We start from the raw sequence: 26,092 nt of genomic DNA, 5'->3' as shown, positions 1-26,092 counted from the left end.
AAAGTGACTTATCTTCCTTAGATTGGAAAGGAGTGACACTGTATTTCTTTATGAATATAATAAAGATATGTACCCTGGTATTTATTAGAAATTATTTTTTAATGTCTTAAATTTAATCAATTCCTATCAGATTTCAAGGATGTTTTTCTTTAAAAATGAGAAGATTCAATATCTGAGCAATATATTTGGAGATGATTTCTCTAATCCCACTAAAACCTCACCTTTGAATAAAGAATCAGCTCTTAAACTCAGAGTTCACAGAGAAGCAATTTAATTAATTTATTTTTGTGAATATGGGAATAGGATAAGATCGGCATAATTTATTTAATTTATGATAACCCGATTTGCAAATCATTTTCATTGAATTTTCTCCCTTTTTCAGGTTAAACAAAAGTTTATATTTTAAAGAAAAAAATTAGTTTTGAAGCCAATATACTGCTTTTATCCATGTCAGTGCTTGCTATTGGTTTGGAAGATGCTTTTTCACATATGAAAATTGGGAAATAATAAACTGCATAATACTTATTCCTCACTTATGTGTATAAAACTATATTTGGAAATGTGCTTTCATCTTCTCTCATAGATCACTTAGTTTGATTATCACAACATCCCATTAGGAAGGCTAGGAATATATAATTATATTTTCCCACAAATAAGAAAACGGAGGAAAATTGAGTTTAAGTGACATGTGCAAGGTGACACAGTTAGTCAGTGGCAGAACCAAGACCAGAAGTCAGGCTTTTAATCCTAGCTGAGTGCGTCTCCTGTAAGTCCACGTTACCTCCTTTGTTCACATTGTTGGTCGATGGGGAAGAGGATGCTTCATTTTAATGACTTAGACATTGATCCTTTTATTCCATATTATTAAAAGAGCTCAAAGGATATTTTCACCTTAATATAATGTTGATTTTTCACATATTTTCCCAACATTGATGAACTTGATCACTGTGATACTGTCACTAAAGTAGGAAAATAGAGCACTAAAGAGAACTTGAATTTATGGTCAGGGTTTTCATTTTACAACCAGTTAATGTATTAAGGGGAAAAAAAGAACCATTGTGGAAGAGCAGGAAATGACACCAATTTAATCAATGTCAGAGATTAATACGATTTGTTTGCCAGAGGAAGAATTTTCTCTCCATCCATATATCATTCAAGAGAAAGAAAATATATGGGATAATACATTTATTTGCAATTCCACAAAGAACAAGTTATCATGCTCCCGAGAACATACCAATTTAATCTAGGTCCTTTGGTATGTAGATTGAAAATGTCTTGGATTAAGGGTAAATTATGGAGTTTTTGATGTTTCAACCAAGGTTCCAATAGTTTGTGGGGCAATATTCTTTTTTGTTAGCCAGTCATGGCTTTATTTCTAGATAAATGTAATTTCATTTCTACTTAGTATTATCTTAACTATACTTTATTTCAAGTTTTACTAATGTGCTTCTACAACATGAATTCTAAAACTGGTGGTGTTCACCCTTGTAACATTTAGACACAGAGAAAACCTGTACAACATGATCTAAAAGCTATAATTTCTACATTCCTGGTTCCCTTTTCCCTATAAACACAAGCTCCTTACTTCTAGTCTGGACACACATTGTAGGTGTATCCTATGTCAGAATCTCAAAACAGTTAGATGTCTGAGTAGATAAGATGAAGAAGAGACTTTTGAAAACTGAGATTTGTTGCATTAGTTTTTTCCTTTCAACCAAGTTCTTCTGCATAAAGGATTACTTTTGCCTGTGTTAGAAAACATATTAATCTTTGAGTCTCAGCCTTTAGATAGCTGTAGCTCAACCCTACTCAAAAATATTTGCATTAAGTAAACAAAATTTCTCTCGCTGTTTTTCTTGACAGCCACAAGAAATCCAAGGTTTCAGAACTTTTTTTCTTGTCTTCAATATATTAACTTTTTCATTTGAGTTTTTTTCTGTTCCACAACAATACATTTGCAAGCCTTTGAGTATGTTTTTGCCTTTTGTTCCTCTTCTCATGGTTACCCCTGAAAACATGGCTTAGAACAATAGTATTCGACTATAGTCTTGATTTAAGACCATTTAAAGCACTTTCTATACCCTGAGCAGACACATTTCTTCAGTGGGTTTGAGTAGGACTGACAAAAAGTTTGTGCCAGTTGACTATTCTTTTTCTGAGATCCACTTTGTCTAGACAGATACAGGCTTCGCCAATCAAGGTCTTTTTCATAAACTTCCCTCCATTGGAAAAATGTAAAATCTAGAAAAAATAGCCTAAATTATATATATTTGTATGTATATTTTCAACCTCTTTTATGGACATTTGCTCATCAAAGAAGTAACAGAGACAAGAAAGGGTGAGGGTGAGAGAAGTAGCAGGCATACTTGTAGGAGAACTAATAACTAACATGTCCTCAAAATATTTGCATAATATTAGTTACTTTACCTCGACATTTCCCAAAGGCAAAGACATATCCTGAAGGACAGGAGAATTCTAGATAATATTAGCTAGGTAAATAAATCTAGCTAATTCTAACTAGGTTTTTGCTTAAACTGATTGAAAGTTTCAAAAAAGAAATTTGCTAGGTTAATGTTTTATTACTTAATGAAATATTAACTCAAACACAGAATTATTTGAGTGGTGAGTACATAAATACGAGTTTACAAGGCGGATAGAACATAACATTGACTTTAAATGCCATTGAATTTACTGGGAATTTTATTATAGGAAACACTTCCAAAATGGCTTCTTGTCATATGTAGAGCTTACATTAGTTGAAATTCCATGGGATCTCATACTCAAGAAATTTTTTTCTTTTAGGGGTCAGTTGAAAGAAAGGTAGAGAAATTGAGATGGAGATAACCATTAATCCTTGACAATTCTTCTCTCATGCTCTCTCTTTCTTTTCGGAATCTCCTTCAGATAATTCATCTTTATTCCTGGCTAAAACTTACTGTTACGTTTCTGACTTCAAAATCTACTTTTCTGTCTCTATTAGCCTCTGGTTTGGGGATTTCAAATCGCACATTATATGTTTTACTTGGACCCTGCCTTCCTATCAATTTTATTACATTTCAGACAAACTCATGTTCTTTCTCCCTATCCACCCCTTCTGTAACTACTCAATCTCTGTGACTGACACCTTTGTGCACACAGATTTCAGAGTATCCTTTAATTGTTTTATTCCCTTCAACTTTAATGTCAGTTAATCCTCTCAGTGCAGTTTTTGCTTCGCAATATCTCTTATATAGGTCTCTAGTACAGGCCTCTAAGTGCGAGTACCATGGTCTTCTCTTCCCACCGTTTTTCAGCTCTTCCCTCCCTCCTCCTTTTTCCTCTTTCATTCCATGTCTCTGTATCTACTAAAGTTATACTATGTACAAGCATTGTGCTAGGCTACAAAAAAAAGAGCAATGAAAATCAAGCCTTGCACTACAGAAGCTGATAGTATAGAAACAGTGAAAGGTAAGTATACAAATTGTTGTACAAGACTGGGATTAATGGGCTAATGAGATAAGCAAAACATTATGTGAATAAGGCATGATAAATTACACCCAGGGTCATTATTAAAGAGCTGAATTTATATAGAAAGATATTGAAAATTGTGATAGATGGAGAGAAATGGAGAAGCGAGTATTGAAGGAGAGGAAAAATATGAGCAAAGAATTAGAGGTTTAACCTGATTTCAAGATTCTGGTGTGACTGGGGTCAAGAGTGAGTGGAAATGTATGCAAGGAGATGATATTAAGTCAATACAATTAGAACTCACCTTAGAGGACTCTGAATGAGTCAGGATAATGAATCATTGGAGGGTTTCAATGTAACCTAGCCAGTGTTTTTAAAAGATACCTCTGCCAGCAGTGTGATAAAATGAATTAAAGGGTAAGATATTGATGGCAAGTAGGCCAGGTATACTGCTGAGATGATTTGCATAACAGAGATGAGGACCCAAAGAGGATTAGTGTGGCAGTGAGCATGAAAAAAAATCTATGTAAAAGAAACTGAGTAGGTAGAAGGGAGGCAACTTGGTAGCTAAATGGATGGGATGAGTGGGTTGGGGGATTTTAAAGGGCCCCTGGGAAGTTACCTCTAAAAGTTAACTTGTAAAATATCACATAGTGTATGATTGGCATTTAAATATTGAATAATTAAATGGGAAATAAATACAGTATAAATGAAAATCTAAAAATCGGAACTGTATGAGTTACCTGAAGAGAATGTCCAGCAGGAGTTAGGCTGAATCTAAAAGTTTCATTGAACTAAGGCTCTCGATCATGTCTACATACTCTTGTTTTTTTCTTGATCAACTTTTTCTTGGGTAGAAATGTTCATCACATATATCTTCACATATAAATCTGAAAATAAGAATTCAGTTTAAGTGTCCATTAATAACACAATTTTCTATTCAAAGAGTTACAATCATATACAGAGAGTTCTCCTACATTTTACACAAAGCTCTCTGTGAACAATTTGTTTCAGACAACATTAAAACATACACCAATTTTCTTAGCAACTTAAATGTTTTCTTGTTGTATAATAAATACATCACTCTACACTTGTGTTGAAAAAATCTAATTTTTAACTAGTAAAATATCAACTTGCTCTATATAAGAGAAATTCATTCTTATTTCATATTTTTCAGATATATTTGGTACACAGCTCAAATTTTAATTAGCATTTTCTAGGCTATTTAGGACATACTCCTAAAGAGTTCCTAGATACATTATATTGCTCATTATCATAAAATTAGATACCTGGTAAGTGATCAGGAGATTTAAATTTGTAGGTGATATTTCTGCATTGGAGGATTTCAACTATGAGTTGTTCCCCATCTGTCTTCATTTCTTTCTTCAGTGCAATCTTGATTTCTCCCATTAACTGGTTTTAACTGGAACAATTTAATTAAAAAGTTAAGAAATATGTCATGCCATTAATTAAGTGGTAAGTTCCATAATTTACTCATATTTTCATTTATTGAGTGTTTATCAAGTGTTAAACACCTTATCGCATCCTGTGGATACACAGATGAATAAAATACAGCCCCAGCCCTTAAGGAAAGGAAGGTCTCATGGGGAGACTGACAAATTATATGCTTACAATAAAGTATGTTAAGTATAATGATAAGCAAGTAACAAGAGGGGTATGGAAGAAATGCAAGTAGGTAAGTATTACTCAACTGCAGACTTTTAGGCTAAAAGTGGTAATAGATGAAACTGCAGGGGACTATAGGAAGACAGTCATACATAAAAATAATAGAATTCTAATATAATATATAGGAAGTATTAAGTCAAGTGAAATGCAAGAAGTTGTTTGCCGACAATTGCTCACTACTTACCAGGCTTGCAAGAGAACACTTGCTAACACAACTAAATGTCGTTGTATATTATATCTACTGCCATTCTATTTTTCTTGTAAAAGAAGTAGGCAACAAGAGTATATGGTAATAACATTACACCAGGGAAAATATGAGTCATTGAAATGAATTCAATGTATTTCTTTCTAGTGTTTATCTTGGATCTTTACATTACTGAAGAAGCTATATATACTAGGTCAAATTCTGTATTGTTTCATCCTTTTCTCTATCAACGCATATATTTATCCACTTATCATTCACCAACAAATATTTTATTTTCCACCCTACTCTGTGATAAGCACTCTGTTAGGAAGAATGGATACAATGATAAGCCAACATACACATGCTTATTGGTTTTATGGTTTTTCAGTCTAATGGGAAGAAATCCATCAATTAAATATTTTCATCAATAAGTGTACAATTAGAAAGAGAGGAAAGGTTGGAAGTACAAGAGCATGGTTACAAGAAAGCCTAGGAAAGGGCTTCATGAGCTGAAACCAGAAGAATAAGAAAGGATTAACTAGGTGACATGGACGGGGAAGAACATTATAAAGAGAAGGAACAGTGTGTTCACAAAAGGCAACATCATGGGACTGAGGAACTAAATAAATATTCGTGTGATTATAAGGTATTGTTAAGTGGTACTATTTTAAGAATTTGGGTTTTACCTTTAGAACAACAGGAATCTATTAAAGGTCTTTAACATGGATGTAGATCACTTGTTCTCAAACGTTTCCGTCTAAGGATTTCTTTATACTCTTAAAAAAAAAATGGTGGTACTCAAAGAACATTAAAATTTCTAATTAAAAAGTAAAATTGGATATTTAAAAATGTATTTATTGATTCAGTTAAAATGACAATAATATACCTATAAATAAGTATTTTAATGAAAAATAACTGGATTTTCCAAAGCAACAAAAAATAGTGAGGAGTGACATTTTATAGTTTTCAAATTTCATTAGTGCTTGGCTTAATAGAGGACAGCTGGATTCTCATACCTGTTTCTACATTAAATCCACTTCAATATGCTGTTTTATTTGAAATATATGACAGTCTCACACACACACACATATATATATATAGTTGGAAAAGGAAGGAGTATTTTAATATCCTTTCAGACAACTGTGGACAATCTTTGATACTACATTAACACTTGAAAAGTGGTAGTTTCTTTAAGATTAGTGTAAATGTGAAATCTGAAACCATATCAATGAACCTTTGGACTGTTACTTTAAAATACAATTGTCTGTCTTGCACCTTGAATGGACCAGTTAACTATGCCTGAATTGGTAACATCCTATATTGTTCGTTTTGGAAAATACTGGTTTACTGAGATATGCAGGTCTTCAAAACATTGACACAATTCATACAATATTAAAAGCACATTTGTTAATATCACCATCGATATCATAAAAAAAGTCTGACTATTGAAAAGCTAACAAGATCAGGGAGGCAGGTATAAGTTTTGGAACATTGTATTTTTACTTAAAAGTTGATTTTTATTATTGACAACAACTATTGCCAATTGTTTTTTTCAAAGTGAAAAACTCACTTTGTTAATTTTTGAGAAAATGGCAGCTGAATACAGTCAGCTTTCAGCACACATGGCTTCTGCATTTATGGATCCAACCAACCGAAGATCAAAATATCAAAAAAATGTTTTCCAGAAAGCTCAAAAAAGCAAAACTTAAATTTGCCACATGCAGGCAACTATTTACATAACATTTACATTGTATTAGGTATTATAAGTAATCTAGGGCTTCCCTGGTGGCACAGTGGTTAAGAATCCACCTGCCAATGCAGGGGACACGGGTTCGAGCCCTGGTCCAGGAAGATCCCACATGCCGCGGAGCAACAAAGCCTGTGCGCCACAACTATTGAGCCTGCGCTCTAGAGCCCACGAGCCACAACCACTGAGCCCGCGTGCCACAACTACTGAAGCCTGTGCACCTAGAGCCCATGCTCTGCAACAAGAGAAGCCACTGCCACGAGAAACCTGCGCACTGCAACGAAGAGCAGCCCCCGCTCGCCACAACTAGAGAAAGCCTGTGCACAGCAACGAAGACTCAATGCAGCCAAGGATAAATAATTAAAATAAATAAAAATAAATTTAAAAAAATAAGTAATCTAGAGATGATTTAAAGTATATGGGAGGATGTGCATGGCTATATGCAAATGTCACATCATTTTATATAAGGGACTTTAGTGTAAGCAGATTTTGGTATTTGTGGAGGTTGAGGAGGCTCCTGGAAACAATCTCCCATGGATACCAAGGGCTAACTCTACCAAAGTTTGAATAAACAGAGTTTATCTGTCAGTTGTCTTTCAAGTAGAAATGATATTTCTTGTAAAAAAAAAAAAGGCTGGCTCAGCTTGCAACTCAAAAACATTGCACTAACATGTTTTCTCAAGTCAACCTTCATATTTTGGTATGCAGCAGACATGCTTTATGTGTAGTTCCCATTTTATCACACAGAATATTCTAGAACATATACTATTAGAAACACATGTACTTAAGGGTCTAGGTTTAATAACAAGAATTTAAATTTCTTTATCAAGTATATTGTTAAGTGAAACAGGCAAGCTTTTCATATAAGTGCATGGTGGTAAAAAATAAATAAATACAGTCACTATTAGTGCAATTTGGTGCTGCTGCCCTGATTTATGCTAAGTCACCAGCAGTTTTCTGCAACATTGCTTTTGCATTATCAATGTAAATCTCAACACGGTAAAATGTTAAATAATATCTTAGTATATTTAAAAAATAATTTTGACCTGGATGCACTTCAACAGTCTTGGGGACCCACAGGGATTTCTGAACCATACTTTGAGAATGACTGTTAAAGAATATAGTTGAGTAATCTCCAAGAGGAAATCAAAGTAGCAAAAGCATCATGTACAAAATCTATTAGATTGTAGTTATTAAATCATTTTGATTTAAGTTTATCACACTTCTGGATATGGGTTTTTAGAATGCATTTCTTCCCTGCATTAATTTTTGCTTTAATTAACTTATATTTTCATGTCTAGATGTACCCTGACATGTGGAAAAATATCTACCAATACCATACTTTGGCCTGCACTCTTCCTTTTTTCAAAACACTAAGTTCCCCAAATGGGCAAAGTTGCCCTCCATGTTTTATAAACTGAAACACAGATCTTCTAGACATAGTTAAATCGTGATAATTCAGCAGCCAATGATCACAGATACTTCACAGTAGCTGGGTGTTAGCTTTACCCTTGAGAAATTCAATAAAATAAAGTGCAAGCCAAGGATTTTTTATACAGCTAAAGTGTCTTTCAAGAAGCAAGCCTATAAGTTTAAGCATAAGGAACTCAAGAATACCATAGAAAAGTTCATTCTCAAGAAATATATGAGAGGATGAATTTCATCACATCAAAGAGATAACTAGAGAGACTTCAGCCAAAGGAGTGATGGTGAATATTTAATATATTTAATTGTAGAACTGAGACTAAACTAAGAGTGAGAATATAGGTGGGTAGAAGGGCAGCATGTAATTGTCATGTATTCTGATAGAGTATAAAGGATGAAACTGAAAGAGATGGATGACAAAGGGAGAGAAAGGGACAAGTAGAATAAGATTGCTGATTTTTGTATAGGTAAATGGTAGGTGACAAGTTATACTATTTAAAATTGACAAGACAGATGGTAAATGGTAAGAAGAGCAAACATAATAAAAAGTATAAAAAAAGGCAATCATTGGAACAAAGATACAAAGCTTTTTTAATTACAAAAGAAATTTTAAAAAGACATCAAATGGAGAAAGAAACACAACAAATCTAACATCATATACACAATAGTTATAAAACAAAATGCAGAGTTGTGATCAAACATATCTGTCATATCAATAAACATGAACAGGTTCAGTGAGCATATTTTTAAAAAGATATTCAGATTGGCCCATAAAGCAAAGCTTATGAGCTATGCTATGCTAAAACTTAGTTTCGTTTCAAATAGTCACAAATATATAAATTGTAAGCGTGATAGATGTATGGAAAAAATAAGAGAGTAGGGGTTGATATCTTATTGTTAGGCTAAATAGAAATCAGTTCGAAATGTAATAAAGAAGACAAAAAAAAGGACATTTTATAAAGTTAAACATCCATAAATCATAATGAAGACAAAAAATTATGAATATCTATGCACCACTAAAATAAGTTGAAACTAGAAAATAAGGTGTAAAGATGTAGGAGATGAAAGCCAGAATAAAGAGAATAATAATAAAATACTTTAACACAGTATTTTCAGTACAAGACAGGTTAAGTAGACTAAAATACATAAAGACAGAATATTGAGATGCCATAACCAATACAGCAGATCTCAGGATGTACGTATTAAACACTACACCCTGATAAGACAGAAAATATCTTTTCCTCAATTAAATATGGAACATGGATCATATTGATTGATTATGTATTGACCTACAAAGTAGACAATGGTAAGTTCTATAAAATGAAGCTAATACATTGTCTGATAACACACACACACACACACACACACACACACACACACAAAGGCTTTAACGAAACAATTCTTGGCTGAACAGCAAAATACAATGAGAAAATACAGTTCTGAAAAACAATGATAATGAAAACGCTATCAGCATCGATGAGAATAAAAATAATGATCAGAGGAAAATCACTAGTCTTAAACACCTATATCATTTAAAGCAGTGATCAGAAAAAAGTGCATATATATGCATTAATATTCCATCAACAAAATTTTAAAAAATACAATTGATTTAAACTTCCAATTCCAAAAGCTAGAAAAAGAACAACAAAGTAATATAAAAGAAAGTACAAGAAAATAAATAATAAAAATATACACGGAAATTAATGAGGCAGCATATAGAAAAAATAGAAAAATAGTAGATAAAATTGATGAATCAAAATTCTGGTACTTTGACTAGCATCAATAAAATAGAAAAACCAATAATGAATTTAGTCAATAACATGTGGCCTTAATATTATGATTTACAAATGGCACGTGGCCTTTTAACTATGACACTACTCTCTCAGTGATTAGGTGTAAACATTTTAGTGTCCTGAATATACCCTAATACTATCAGCTCACATTCTGTTTACACATTCTTGACAGGCAGAAACAGCAAACATGTCTAATATATTTCTTTGAACTTGTGAGGGACCATCTAGCTCAGGTTACTGAACGATTTTAAATAAGTATAAACAAGCCCATTCAAATCAATCTGTTTTATTTTAAAGAACTTTGCAGGAAAATGAAGAATCTTCAGTATAAAAATGAGAAAACAAGACAGATCTTAGAATCTCCTTTCTTTAATACCTAGAAAAACTAGGGGAAAAAGTAAAATTTAAGAAAGTATTAGCCAATAGCAACTAACCAAAGAATAGTCTCTTGCCAGAAAATGCTGAGTGGTGTGTAGGAATGGAAAGGCAGATTCTGGGAAGGTTCAGCTTAGCAGCATCCCCAACCATACCAGGTATCACAAAATTTTGCCAGGAAAAGAGAGATGAATTGCCAAAACCCTGAGAATTATCACCAAGTACCCAGCACAGAGAAGTGGATGAATGAGCTTAGGTAGCCCCAGAAAAGTCATACTAAACCGTTGAGAGTGGCAGCTTTGTCTCATCACTAGGAAGATCTGAGGGTTTCACTGAAAATAGGAAAAACAACAAGTGCTCCCCATTTACTGGGGATCCAAGGTTAAGGAGGAGCAAAATCCAAAGCTGAGAGAGTCTTTTCATTGGAGTAAGACATACCTGGGCTTGGTTGAGTGAATGTTGGCAAAACAAAAGCAAAAACAAAACCACAAAACATTTAAATCAAATCTCAAGAGAGAGCAAAACGTAGTCAATCAGGGCAGCAAATCTATCTGTGAAACAGCTCTATTTCTTTCCTCCAAAGGCATAGAAAATTGAATAGAACTACTACTGTTCCATCTCTCAAACAGTAACTGGGATGGAGTGGAAAAAAGAGTATTCTAACTGATAAAGAAGGAGTCAAGGAAAATACTCTCACTATTTGGAGCCAATAGGAGTTTTGGACAGAATTGATCACACCACTGAACATGATGAAATGAAACAGCAAGACAATTTTTTTCTGGGAAAAATTCACTGTTATAGGTCATATTCCTCTAAAACTCCAACATGCCAAGCATATAAAATTTATTGTTGCTGTTTACCACTTTCTCACTTCAGAAGAAAGATAGAATTAAACACTTGCTAACTAAAGTTCTCAAAGCATCACATTGCCTATTTTTTTCTTGGAAGGTTAAATTCACATGCTTCACAGTGTGATACTTGTGACGTTCTTGTTAAGTTTTCCTACTCCAGATTGTTCTTTATTGTTTCTACTAAAGGAGGAGAGGAACATACCTACTGAGGTGGTCTCAAAGGATGCTTGCATTAATTATGAGTTGTCACTATCAATCGTGCTTGCCCTTTCACTTGTTCAGAATACCTTTGTCACTGGAAACAGATGCATATGGATGGTGACAAAAACCTCTGTTTTCACTCTCTCCACAGGGTGAGGGAGAGTGGTGGGTGGGGAGTCAGCAACTACAGATCTGCTTGGGCCTCTGAACTGAAGAAGACAACACACACATAGAGGCCATATGTGGGTGTTTTGTCATTGTGTTTGGAGTAGAGAGTAAATGGGCAGTAAAAATTGCTTTGACCAGGCTCCAGGTCTCTTGGTGTCCCAAAATTTATGTTTTGGTTGTATTAAAAGAATAAAAATTAATCCTTCTCTAGAGAAGATATTTATCTTACAACATGATACATAGCTATGATTAAGAGTAGAAAGAAGACTATCTTTTCTCCATTGTATATTCTTGTCCCTTTGTCCAAGATTAATTGACTGTAGGTGTGTGGGTTTATTGCTAGGCTCTCTATTCTGTTGCATTGATCCATATGTCACTTTCTGTGCCAGTACCATGCTATTTTGATTACTGTAACTTTGTAGTATTGTCTGAAGTCTGGGAGGGTTATGCCTCCATCTTTGTTCTTTTTCCTCAGGATTGCTTTGGAATTCTGGGTCTTTTATGGTTCCATGTAAATTTTAGGATTATTTGCTCTAGTTCTGTGAAAAATGTCATGGGTAATTTGATAGGGATAGCATTAAATCTGTAGATTGCTTTGGGTAGTATTGCCATTTTAACAATATTAATTCTACCAATCCAAGAGCATGGGATATTTTTTCCATTTCTTTAAATCATCTTCAATTTCCTTTATTAATGTTTTATAGTTCTCAGCATGTAAGTCTTTTGCCTCCTTGGTCAGGTTTATTCTTAAGCGTTTTATTTGTTGGGGGGGGATGCAATTTTATTTTATAATTTTTAATTTTTATTTATTTTATTTTTGGCTGTGTTGTGTCTTTGTTGCTGCATGTGGGTTTTCTCTAGTTGCGGCGAGCAGGGGCTACTCTTCGTTGTGGTGCACACGCTTCTCATCGCAGTGGCTTCTCTTGTTGTGGAGCATGGGCTCTAGGTGCGCGGGCTTCAGTAGTGGTGGCACGTGGGCTCAGTAGTTGTGGTGCATGGGCTTAGTTGCTCTGCGGCATGTGGGATCTCCCCAGACCAGGGCTTGAACCCGTGTCCCCTGCATTAGCAGGAGGATTCTTAACTACTGTGTCACCAGGGAGGCCCTTGATGCAATTTTAAAAGGGAGTGTTTTTTTTACTTTCTCTTTCTGATATTTCATTGTTAGTGTAAAGAAATGCAACAGATTTCTGTATGTTAATCTTGCTACCTTGCTGAATTCATTTATCAGTTCTAGTAGTTTTTGTGTGGAGTGGTGTAGGGAAAGCTGGATAGCCATATGTAAATCAATGAAGTTAGAACACACCCTCACACCATACACAAAAATAAACTCAAAATGGCTTAAACACTTAAATATAAGACATGACACCATAAAACTCCTACAAGAGAACATAGGCAGAACATTCTCTGACATAAGTAATACCAATGTTTTCTTAGGACAGTCTCCCAAGGCAAGAGAAATAAAAGCAAAAATAAGCAAATGGGACCTAATCAAACTTACAAGCTTTTGCACAGCAAAGGAAATCATAAACAAAATGAAAAGGCAACCTATGGACTGGGAGAAAATATTTGCAAACAATGTGACCCACGTGGGCTTAGCTTCCCAAAATATACAAACAACTCATACAACTCAGTAACAACAACAAAACATCCCAGTCGAAAAATGGGCAGAAGACCTAAGTAGACATTTCTCCAAAGAAGACATACAGATGGCCAATAGGCACATGAAAAGATGCTCAACATCACTAATTATTCGAGAAATGCAAATCAAAACTACACCAGTCAGAATATCCATCATTAAGAAGTCTACAAATAACAAATGCTGGAGAGTGTGTGAAGAAAAGGGAACCTTCCTACACTGTTGCTTGGAGTGTAAATTGGTGCAGCCACTATGGAAAACAGTATGAAAATTCCTCAAAAAACTAAAAATAGAGTTGCCACATGATCCAGCAATACCACTCCTGGGCATAAATCTGGACAAAGCTATAATTCAAAAAGATACATACACCCCAATATTCATTGCAGCACTATTTACAATAGCAAAGACGTGGAAACAACTTAAATGTCCATTAACAGAAGAATAAAGAAGATGTGATCAATATATGTATATAAAACAGAATACTACTCAGCTATAAAAAAGAATGAAATAATGACATTTGCAGCAACATGGATGGACCTAGAGATTATCATAATAAGTGAAGTAAGTCAGAAAGAGAAAGACAAATACCATATGATGTCACTTATATGTGGAATCTAAAATATGACACAAATGAACTTATTTATGAAACAGAAACAGACTCACAGACATAGAGAAGAGAATTTTGGTTGCCAGGGGGGAGGGGGATGGGAGAGGGGTGCAAACTATTATATATATAAAGGATAAACAATAAGGTCCTACTGTATAGCACAAGGAACTATATTCAATATCCTGTAATAAACCATAATGGAAAAGAATATATGTATGTACATGTACATATATATATATAACTGAATCACTTTTCTGTACACCAGAAACTAACACAACATTGTATATCAACTATACTTCAATTAAAAAAAAGAATAGAAAGAAGAAGAGGAAGAGATGACGGATATATAGAGGGCATAGTTCAAAAATGAGATGACAAAATAATAGGTGGGGTGAAAATGGGGATAACAGAGTTAAAACACAAATAATCCCATTTGAAAGCTGTTAATGAATTAGAAACATCCTGGGAACAAAATTAAATAAGACAGAAATCAGTATTATTGACATAGAGGGAAGAAGGCTTAGGATGATACAGAGAGAAAAATAAAGAAGTTACAGAACAATGACAGATATATTAGAACTGAAAAATATGATCCAATATAACTTATTGTTCAGAAAAAGTAAATTCAAGAGAATAGAAAATAACATCTATTTAAAATATAAAGATATTTCTCTGAAATAACAGGAGAGTGAATCTCTGGACCAAAAGATCATCCTATACTCGTTGAAGTGATAAGTTGGTACACTGATATATCCAGCCTAAGCTACTTCAAGAGTACAGAAAACATTCTTTAAAAATCCAGGGGGAAAAAATAAGCCCTCTGAAAGAGTACATTTGTGTATAAAAGAAACAGCCTTCCTAAAATATTTAAAAGACTATGTCAAGGACATAGGGGCTATAGTAATGAGGGAAAGAAAAAGAGAGGAGAGAGAGGGGGAGAGAGGGAGGGAAGAGGGAATGAAGAGAAAATCTGAAGAGGAAATCCAGGCCACCAATAAAACAATGGAAGAGGAAAGTGGAAGAGTGTTGATTTCCTTTAAGTGGAGAGTTAATCAATAAAATTTAAATTTGAAATAGAGTATTAAAAAACATAATTACTCAACCTCTTCAATTTTGTTTCTTAAACTTAGTGAGATCTTTCATAAACTATGGCTAAAATATTTATTGAAATATTTTACGTGACTAAAATAGTTATTGAAATTAAGTTATTCCTTTATTTTTACAATGCTATATTTTTTTGTTAAATTTAAAAACAATATAATTATTTTTTGACAAAGAACAGGACTAATTTAATTCCATTTTAACAAAATTGTATGTGCCCCTCTCTTTAGCTAGCTAAAGTGCTCCAAGTAAGCGGAACTGTAAAACTGGCTTACTTTTATCTTGCACAGCTTTCTTTTTTCACTCTCTCCAGTGCTTTATTCTCCCTTAAAGACACAGAGCTACTAGAGAATGGACTTGAGGATATGGGGAGGGGGAAGGGTAAGCTGTGACAAAGTGAGAGAGTGGCATGGACATATATACACTACCAAATGTAAAATAGATAGCTAGTGGGAAGCAGTCGCATAGCACAGGGAGATCAGCTCGGTTGGTGCTTTGTGACCACCTAGAGGGGTGGGATAGGGAGGGTGGGAGGGAGGGAGATGCAAGAGGGAAGAGATATGGGAACATATGTATATGTATAACTGATTCACTTTGTTAGAAAGCAGAAACTAACACACCATTGTAAAGCAATTATACTCCAATAAAGATGTAAAGAAAAAAGATATGCAGTGTTAGTTCCACTTTTTTGTTTTCTTAAGAGTTTACATATAAATATATATATATATTTTTTTGTTGTTGTTGTTGTTGTTGTTGTTGTAAGTGGGCCTCTCACTGTTGTGGCCTCTCCCGTTGCGGAGCACAGGCTCCGGACGCGCAGGATCAACGGCCATGGCTCACGGGCCTAGCCGCTCCGAGGCCATGGGATCTTCCCAGACTGGGGCACGAACCCGTGTCCCCTGCATCGGCAGGCGGACTCTCAACCACTGAGCCACCAGGGAAGCCCTTACATATATTTTATCTTTGAAAAAATGTGTATGTTGTATCTGTAAGCAACATTTATACACATACCTATATCTATATCTCCAACTACTTTATATTTTTAGTAAAGTATATTTTAAGAAAAAATTGCAATTAACAGAACACAATCATTATTTCACAAGAAATAAAGCTGGTAAAATCCCCATTTTGCAGATGAGAAAATAGTGGCTTGCATGTTTTAAGTAACTTGCCAAATTGTTAAGCGTCCTAGGCAGAACTTTACTCTAGATCTTCTGATTTTAAGCACAGGGCTCTGTTCTCTCATGAACACCTTATATTTTCTTATGAATAATATTTGTAGAATACTGGCTCATTCATGGAAATAGTCATTTAAAAATATTTTTTAAAAATAGTATCAGAATGAAAGGATTTTTCAGGGGCTATTTTGCTATTTTATTTTACCCAGACATAGGACTTTAGAAAGCAGGGAAGGCATAGCAAACAATTATTTTAGTTGGTTAAACAATAGCTAGAAGTTATCGTCTACCTTTATACACTAGATCGATTATACAGCATATTTATATTAAAGAACAAAAAGCAGCAATACTTTCTGAAATATCCATAATTATATGAGAGTCTATACGGAATTGACTTAGACACACAAAGTAAAAGAAGTGTCTATTGATTAAGAAAATATTTCTTTTTTATTTGCATTACTGTTTTGTTTTTTCAGGTATGCAGGCCTCTCACTGTTGTGGCCTCTCCCATTGCGGGGCACAGGCTCCGGAGGTGCAGGCTCAGCGGCCATGGCTCACAGACCCAGCTGCTCCGCGGCATGTGGGATCTTCCCGGACTGGGACACGAACTCGTGTCCTCTGCGTCGGCAGGCGGACTCTCAACCACTGCGCCACCAGGGAAGCTTGCTTTACTGGTATTTTTAACACTTAACTGGATGGAGTACAAATTGAGGTTTACGTTTTCCCAAAATTGTAAGCATTATATTGCAACTTGAGCAGCTTTTGCCAATGCAAGACCATTTCCAGCAAAACTCTCTTTAGAGGCAATGTTTAATGAGCTGGAAGTGAATAAAATGTGGAAAAGTAAAGAAGCAAAGAATGTTACTTTGTAAAAGGAAAGTCTGTGTAAGGAAAATAATAGAGCGAATAAAATTCTCAACACTTAGATTTCTTTGCATTTGCAAATTTTTGTTAATATTACATAGCAATGTTGCAGGTCACTGGTGTTAGCTAATACAGACTGAACTGGCTTTAGGTAAGGCCCATATTTAGCTCTGACAGTCTATCACCTCATAATTTGTTACCTAGCTCCTATCACTCATTCCAAGTCTAAGAAAAGTCCAATATAGAATTAAGATGGATTTTAAAAACCAGGAATTCTGGCTTCTAGCCCTGTGAGATGGCAGGCCTGCATTAAATATCTCTGCTTTGTATTTCCTCATATTGTAAAGTGAAAATATGTAATAAGATTATTTATAGACCATTTGTAATAACTTCCAACTTTATACAATAATAAAGCTTTAGACATTTTCTGATATTATCTAAATATTATTTAGTCCTGACCCTCTACTAAGCATCTTCTATCCTAGATAATTTTGTCTGTTTACTCAGGGATTCTAAACCTTCTCATTATAGAAAGTCTTAATAATGTGCTAATACCTGTTAATAGCCAAAGTAGTGATGTATATTTCTTCATGTATAATTGTATTTTCCTTCATTTCAATTATTTTTACTCTATCAGTTTTAGTCTAAGTGATGATCCTCTAAAAAGAAGCTAGCACAACAAAGGCAAATTGTTAGCGGAATGCCTAAAATGGTAATTATTCAATAAGCAGTAATTCTTTTTTATGTCTCAACATTTGATGCAATGGAAGATCAGTTCTAGAAGTAACTGACAGTTTACACCTAGCAAGTGTCTCTATACCATTAGGTCAATTGCTCAATCTATTCAAAGTAAACAAACAAAACAAAAAATATGTCTTGATATATCCATATAAATCGAGACTTTTTAAATGGAAATTTCTTTAATGAAAGGTCTTCTACTTCACTGAGCCTGTTAAAGGAAGTGAGCTAACTGTAGTTTGTTCTATTCAACAGTCTCTACAATTTGCAACCATGTGTATCAACCCTACCTTACAATCTATAATAAACTTTACCTTCCGTGCTGAAATTCTCTCTCTCTCTTCCAAAAGTTCTAAGTGGTACTCACTAATTTGATGGTGGTACTCAATAATTATCTAAAATTGGTACTTCCTTTTTCTTTCTTTTTTTTTTTTTAGACATCTTTATTGGGGTATAATTGCTTTACAATGGTGTGTTAGTTTCTGCTTTATAACAAAGCGAATCAGCTATACATATACATATGTTCCCATATGTCTTCCCTCTTGCGTCTCCCTCCCTCCCACTCTCCCCATCCCACCCCTCCAGGCTGTCACAAAGCCCTGAGCTAATATCCCTGTGCCTTGAGGCTGCTTCCCCCTAGCTATCTACCTTACTACGTTTGTTAGTGTGTATATGTCCATGACTCTCTCTCGCCCTGCCAAAACTCACCCTTCCCCCTCCCCATATCCTCAAGTCCGTTCTCCAGTAGGTCTGCGTCTTTATTCCTGTCTTACCCCTAGGTTTCTCATGAAGAACCTAGGGGTACTTCCTTTTTCTTTACACCATATCCTTGAGTAGCAGGGAAAGCTATTAGATCTTTTAACAAGTCTGGTAATCTTATTTGTATTGAATTTCATCTCCTAGTATATTGTTGTTTTCTAGCGGCTGTATTCAAGTCATTGATATGTTTTAAACTTAGTTCTCAGAAACATGGTTTCTGGACAAATGTTCTTACCTGTATAGAACACTTTATATGCAGGACTGAATAGAAGGAGTGAAGAATTAGTTTTTAAAGGTTTATCCTAGTAATTTAATGTTTGAAAGGAGGAAGCAAAAATGAAACTAATTTCTTCATTCTATATTGTATTAAATTCTATTCCAAGTACTCTCACTGTAAGATCTCCTGAAGTTGACTCTCCATAAATCAGCTTGCTCATACAATGAGAATGACACCACACAGACAACTCCATTATCTGACTTCTTTGCTACCTTTGTATATAACAGATGACTGTAAATGCTTGGGTCCAGCACTTTCTACTAAAACATACCATTAATAAAGTGTTAGAGAATTCCCAAGACAGGATTTGTGAAATGCTTTGTGATTAGATATAAATAATTCCTTTATAGGACAATTCAATATATTTGGTTTTCAAAAAAAATGAATCCAAATATATTTCACAAAATATAATTTTCTACTCTCTAACAGTTTAAGTATATATTCATCTGTAACCAAGTGAATAAATATTACCATAATGTTATGGATAAAGAATACAGATTAAATAAATTTTAAAATAACATATGTATAGCACAGAGAACTGTATTTAATATCCTATGGTAAACCATAATGGAAAAGAATATATAAAAAAAGAAAGTGTATACACATTATAACTGAGTTTTATATATATATATATATATATATATATATATATATGTAAAACTGAGTTACTTTGTTGTACAGCAGAAATTAACACAACATGGCAAATAAACAATACTTCAATTAAAAAACACAAAAAATAAAATAACATGTAAACATCAGTCATATCATCTCGATTTTTCCTAAACCATTTGAAATAGACAGAGGTATGACTAACTTCACTTTCAAGAAAAGAGACTCTAAAGTTCAGTTTGATTAATCTGCCAAAAGTCACATAGCTAGATTAGAGGCTTCCAGCAAGACACCCCAAGGTTATTGCCAAAATTTTGATTATCTATTATGTAACAGTGATTATGCGCCAAATTCATGTATATGCTTGTGAGCATGCCTATGTGGGGGGGAAGAAATTTCAGGTTTTGTGGGGAAGTTGTGCTGGAAAGACCAGGTACAGACAGGAGCAAATGCTCACCCATTTCCTTTCCAAAGCATTAGTTTGTGATCATATACATCTTTATTTGCTGCATGTAAGGAATTACAATATACTCGAATGGTATCCACAATGCATTCAATTTCGTAAACAACTCTTCTATTCCAGGCACATTATGTATGTAGACGACTACAGCCTTTAAAGGGTAAAGACTGTTCCTTATTTATCCTGGCCTTTTTAGCCCACAGAAAAGACACCTAGAATATATTAGATGTTTAATGAATGAATCTGTAAAACTTTCTCTAATATTTATAGCAAACCTACAAATTAGGTATCATTTTCATTTAGCTCTTAAGAAAGTGATTGATAAGGCTTGACTTAAAAGCCCATGCTCTTCCCATTAAACTAAGCTGAGACCATAGATCTGGAGATATTTTGGAATTTTTTTTCAAACCTATGGTTTTCACCCCAAATAAATGCTTTTTGTCAGTTTATTAATTGCATTCTCTGTTTACGTGCATATACAAGCCTCTGTTATTCAAAGCCATGGGGAGACATCCTAGTACGTGGTCATGTCTCAGGGCTGAATGGAGCCAAAGGAGGAGCCATTTTGTTATGTTTTCATTAAGTATTTTTTGCAAGGCAAAAGATTTCTGTAAGCTTTCATTAAGGCCCTTATTTGAAATAACCCAGATTCAAGGAGATATTTTATACAATAAGGCAGGCATTTGGGTCTAATATGATTTAAGAGTTTTGTGAAAGTAGGCCAGGCCTGAACATTCTCTCTGTCTTCTTACATAAAGTCTTTCTTTCTAAGATAAAGCCAGAAAGAACATCATTTTAGAAGGAAAGATTCGATTTTTCTGATTGATCTTCAGTGTTTTTGGCCTCTTTTGTCCTTTTGGCACATGATTCTTAGCATTCATTTTGCTGTGACTGAAAATAACCAGAGCTCTTAAAAAAAAAAAAAAACTTTTAATTAAAGCCTCCCATCCATTATCTTGTATGAGACCTAAAAACAAAAAACAAAAACCAAAGAATCCTCACAAAAACAAAAAAACAACCGCTGTTAGAGAATAAAAATTGAAAACCTAAAAGGACATTACATTTTAAATATTTGCAGTTATGAAATACCCCTCAGATGTGTCAGGAAAACAAATCCTAAAATGAGTGAAATGGGAGAGCTGGTATGATATAATAAGAGGGCAGTAATGTTCTTTTCCAGAGAAGTGTCAAGTTTAAGAAGACAAGGCTAGTTTCCTGAGTTCACAAGGCATTGACTAGACGTCCCATCTAAACTTCTTGACCTTTGATCTAAAACCAGGAAGATTACCCACCCAGGAGAAGTGATGGGTCTACACATATTCTCTTTTTACAGAGAAACCTTAGCATCGTCATGTAATGATTTTAGAAAACAAAATCAGGAAATAGTATAATGTTAGGGAAATTAGAAGTTCTTGTGAAAAAAAAAAAAGTTAGTCTCTGTAAGAGTGAAACTACTGATCCACTGTAGAATAATCCCCAGTTTCTCACAGGAGCGGATGGTGATCAGGCGGTCAGGTAACCTCTGAATAAACCTGAGAAAACCACCTGAATGAGGGTTAAATAGATTATGAGAGTCATATGTTTCCATTGGCCCACTAGGTTACTTATATCATTTTGCTTTCTTTGTGCTTAGATTAATTCTACCACTCTTAACCTACAGTACTTTTGATCCTCCTCTCAGTTTTAACCAATTCTCCAGTTTTTCACTTACTACTAATGCAATATTTGTTCCATTCTATAAAACCATTCAATTCCTCAATACAATTTTTGCAGCAATCACTTTGTCTTCCTTGTCCTTAACTGCATGCTAGATAAAAGAGCACACTATAATTCTACCTCAGTCTTGTATTCTCAGCCCACTTGGACTGTATGTGTATATATTTGCCATTCCAGTTCCCCTCTTCATCAGTCTTACCTGCTTTGCCCCAAGAAGAACACTTGCTTGCACTTCATCACCTGGGTGTCCTTACCTTATATGACTTCTGTGAGGTTTTAGAAATGAAGAACCAGCAGGAGATGTGAGGGTAGGAGGAGAGAGGCTGGGCTGTTTTCTGCCTTCTTTGACTCCATCCTCTCTGTCAGCTAGTTTTGCAGTGGCTGTACCTTGTTACAAAGGCTACCACCCCTGTCTGTGATCTCCTGTACCGTGGTTGTATATCTTGCTGAGTTCTGGCAATAGCTTCCCTCCCCATGCTTCATTAGACCCAGGGTAGGAATGGCTTTTTGTTGTGGCTTGTCCTTAATACGCATCACCTTTCCTTGTTAGTTCCTTTAACCTTCCCCACCTTGTAAATGGTCATTAAATTCTTTTAAACTACCCCTTTGAATGTGTTACCTGCTTCCCACTAGGGCTTCGCGGGACATCCCCTGTTGCACATAAAGTCAGACAGTAATCCAGGGTTTGTTTTGTTTTGTTTGTTTGCTTTTTCTCTATAGGGAGACATTCTCCCAATTCCATCTATGAGACGGTCCCCTTTGATTTGTGGTGCCACTTTGAGTTCCCATATAGTCCTGGGTCTATCTCTATGCTTTGTATTCTATGTCATTGTTCCTTTCATCTTGCACAAGTACCAGATTCTTTTGTCTTTATGTTTTAACACCTTGCAGGGTAACCTCACCCTGGTTTCAGTCAGGATAGATTAGATTCTGCTGTAGTAAGAAACACTACCAAAAGAGATTATCATACTAAGTGAAGTAAGTCAGAGGAAGACAAATATCATATAATATCACTTACATGTGGAATCTAAAAAAAAAAAAGATACAAATGAACTTATTTACAAAACAGAAAAAGACTCACAGACATAGAAAACAAACTTATGGTTACCAAAGAGGAAAGGGGTAGGGGAAGGGATAAATTAGGAGTTTGGGATTAACAGATACACACTACTATATATAAAATAGATAACCAACAAGGATGTACTATATAGCACAGGGAACTATATTCAATATCTTGTGATAACCTATAATGGAAAAGAACCTGAAAAAGCATATATATATATATATATATATATATATGTACATATATTCAATTTGCTGTACACCTGAAACTAAAACACTATAAATCAACAATACATCAATAAAAAATGTTAATTTAAAAAAACTGAAAGATTTTATTCTCTCCCACTGTACATATCCAATAAAGGTTGGCAGGGTCTCTGCTCTGTTTAGTCACACCATCTCAGGCTGATGGGGAGTCACTATTTTCCCCCTTGCTGACTGCCACGTCTGGAGGAAAAGAGAACTCTACAAGTCTCACACCAGCAGTTAGATGTTCAGTCCAAAAATGGCACACATCTTGACCATCCATGACTCATTGGCTAGAACTAGTCAAAGGGCCAACGGTGCCACAAAGGAGCCAAACAGTCTGGGAGTCAGAGAAACAGAAATAATTAGTGAGCAACACTAATGAACACCAAAACTTTCTTTGCTCCTTTTCAAAGTTGACTTGGATGTTGAAAGTTCTCTATTATTTCATATGAATGTTTGAATAATTATATTGAGTTCCTCAAAAATATCTAGCTGGTAATTTAATCAGAATTTTATTAGATTTATATTTTTATATTTAAATTGTTTCACTACAAAACACGGAATGAGTCTACATTTATTCAGATTTCCTTTTATGCCCTTTAATAGAGTCTAAAAGTTTCCATGGATATCTTGGTTATTTTCAAGTTAAACCTAAGATACTGTTTAGTTTTGATATTATGAGTGATATCATTTTTGTTGTTTCGTTGCTATTTTGTATTTATGATTAATTTTTGGTGATCTAGAGTAATTCTTATTAGTTCTAACATTTATCTGTTGATCCCATCAGATTTTCTGTGTACATATTCAAATTGTATACAAATATTTTGTTTTATTCTTTCCCTTCCAATCACTGTACCTCTTACTCCATTTTCTTTCCCTATATATTCACCGAGACCAATGCTATGCTAAATATTAATAGTAGAAATCCTTGTCAATCCTGATCTTAAAAGGCATGTGCCAAAATTTCACCTGTAAGTAAAATAATTTTTAATATAATTTTACAAAATTAAGGAAAGGCCCTACCTTTCCTAATTTGCTAGGAACTGTCATCAAAAACAAATGTTTAATGTAAATCAAATGATTTTTCTTCATCCATATAGTTTATTAGTGAATATATTAAAATTATGTATCAATCTGTCATAAATATAGTTTTCCAATTTACATTATTATAAACAAAGCTAAAATAAACATTTTTTACACAACTCTTCACACATGGATAAAAGAATTTAGCTAGGATATAGTAGAATATTTAGGATATGTTGGAATCATTAGCCAATGATTAATCAAACATGATGCAAATTTTCAAATTTAGTTGTTACTGTCAGATTAGTCTCGAAACCTTTTATACTAACATTTTATGTACTGCTTTTCTATCAGCAGTATAATAATTTTGTCACACTTCTGCAAATTCTGAATTTTTTTAAGGACTTTTAGAAAAATAATATATACACATACACACACATACTGAATCCTGATCCATTTCTTTTATATGCATAACAAATATCTACTTTCAGTCTTCATATTTTTGGTTTATGTTATAATTTTTTGAACAAAAGTTTTATTTTAATTGTAATGTGGTCAAATTTGTTAGTCTTTTACACTACAGTTTTGGTTTTGTGTTTAAATAGTTTTGTTTGTTTGTTAACAGTTCTTTCATATTTTGCCATTAGGAAGAAAGTCTCTATTTTCTTCTAAAAGTTTTTCACGTTAGATACTCAAACCATCCTCAGTTACTCTTTATTGGTTTTTAAATGGTGAGGGCCCGGGTTTGGAAAGCTCTTTGTAGGAGTTTGTTGAAACAGAGTGCCAGGTGTCACTTAGATTTCTGCCCTCTGGTATTGCAGGTGCTCCCAGCCACAGGAGTTGAATGCTTATAGGTAGATCTATATTTGGGAAAGGGAGGGGGCTCATTGCTGTACCAGGAGTATGTGGGTGGACACTGACACTCCCCCAGCCTTTTTTTTAATTTTTTTTTTTTTTCCGGTTCGTGGGCCTTTCACTGTTGTGGCCTCTCCCATTGCAGAGTGCAGGCTCCAGACGCACAGGCTCAGTGGCCATGGCTCACGGGCCCAGCCACTCTGCGGCATGTGGGATCCTCCTGGACCTGGGCACGAACCCGTGTCCCCTGCATCGGCAGGCAGACTCTCAACCACTGCACCACCAGGGAAGCCCTCTTTATTGCTTTTTTATAGTGTGAGGTAGTAGGAATTTATTTTTCTTTGCAGGCAGCCAAATTTCCTTTAATCATTTCTTTATCTGCAATGCAATTTTTGTTATAAATTAAAGTTTCATACACATGAAAATATTTTCTGGTCCATCTGCTCTGTTTCATTGTTCTACTAGATAATACATGTGCTGTACCACAGTATTTTGTATACTATAACTCTCTAATTAATCTTGGTAACTAGGAATAACCCTACTTTATCATTTTTATTCAAAATTTCTTAGGCTTTATTTCCTTTACATAAATTTCAGGATCAGCTTTCAAAATTCCACTACAAACTTTTAGTTATTTAATTGAACTTTCATGGTATTCCCATATTAGGTGGGAAACAATAGCAACCTTTATGATATTAATCTTTATGACATGCTCTATATGCCTATTCATTCACACCTTCTTTTTGGAGTTTCAACAGTATTTTGCAATTTTCTCATAAAAGTGTGAGTATTTTGTTAGATTTATCTACTGGAATCTTAGACTTTATCTCTACTGTGAAGAGTTTCTCTTTTTAAATAATGTTTTTGAAGTGGTCATTATAGGTGACATAAGAGGGCTATTATTTCCTGCCTTGATTTTTCTATTTTTTCTGACTCTGATACCACTTCATCAACTTTATTTTGAATAATAATTGTGTGATGTATATATTTCCACTTTTTTTTTCAACTCATCTGTGAGACTTTTATTTTAGGTAGATTTTCTGTAAATAGCATGCAGCTAGATTTGTTTAACTACTTGGAT

The 26,092-nt window shown here is 34.4% G+C and overlaps 1 long non-coding RNA gene across 1 annotated transcript in view; it reads right to left on the bottom strand.

Moving 5' to 3' along the window:
- Positions 1–4,207: 4,207 nt before the first annotated feature.
- LOC116763409 overlaps positions 4,208–26,092 on the bottom strand; it is a 36,170-nt gene continuing 14,285 nt past the window's right edge. The window contains exons 2-3 of the long non-coding RNA XR_004352518.1: positions 4,737–4,870; positions 4,208–4,337 (exon numbers count right to left, since the gene is read on the bottom strand). This is a non-coding gene — a long non-coding RNA (uncharacterized LOC116763409). The remainder of the gene's footprint in view (positions 4,338–4,736; positions 4,871–26,092) is intronic.

Source organism: Phocoena sinus, chromosome 1 (assembly GCF_008692025.1).
Source record: "Phocoena sinus isolate mPhoSin1 chromosome 1, mPhoSin1.pri, whole genome shotgun sequence".
Taxonomy (NCBI): Eukaryota; Metazoa; Chordata; class Mammalia; order Artiodactyla; family Phocoenidae; genus Phocoena; species Phocoena sinus.
This window is presented reverse-complemented; position numbering and strand designations above follow the sequence as displayed.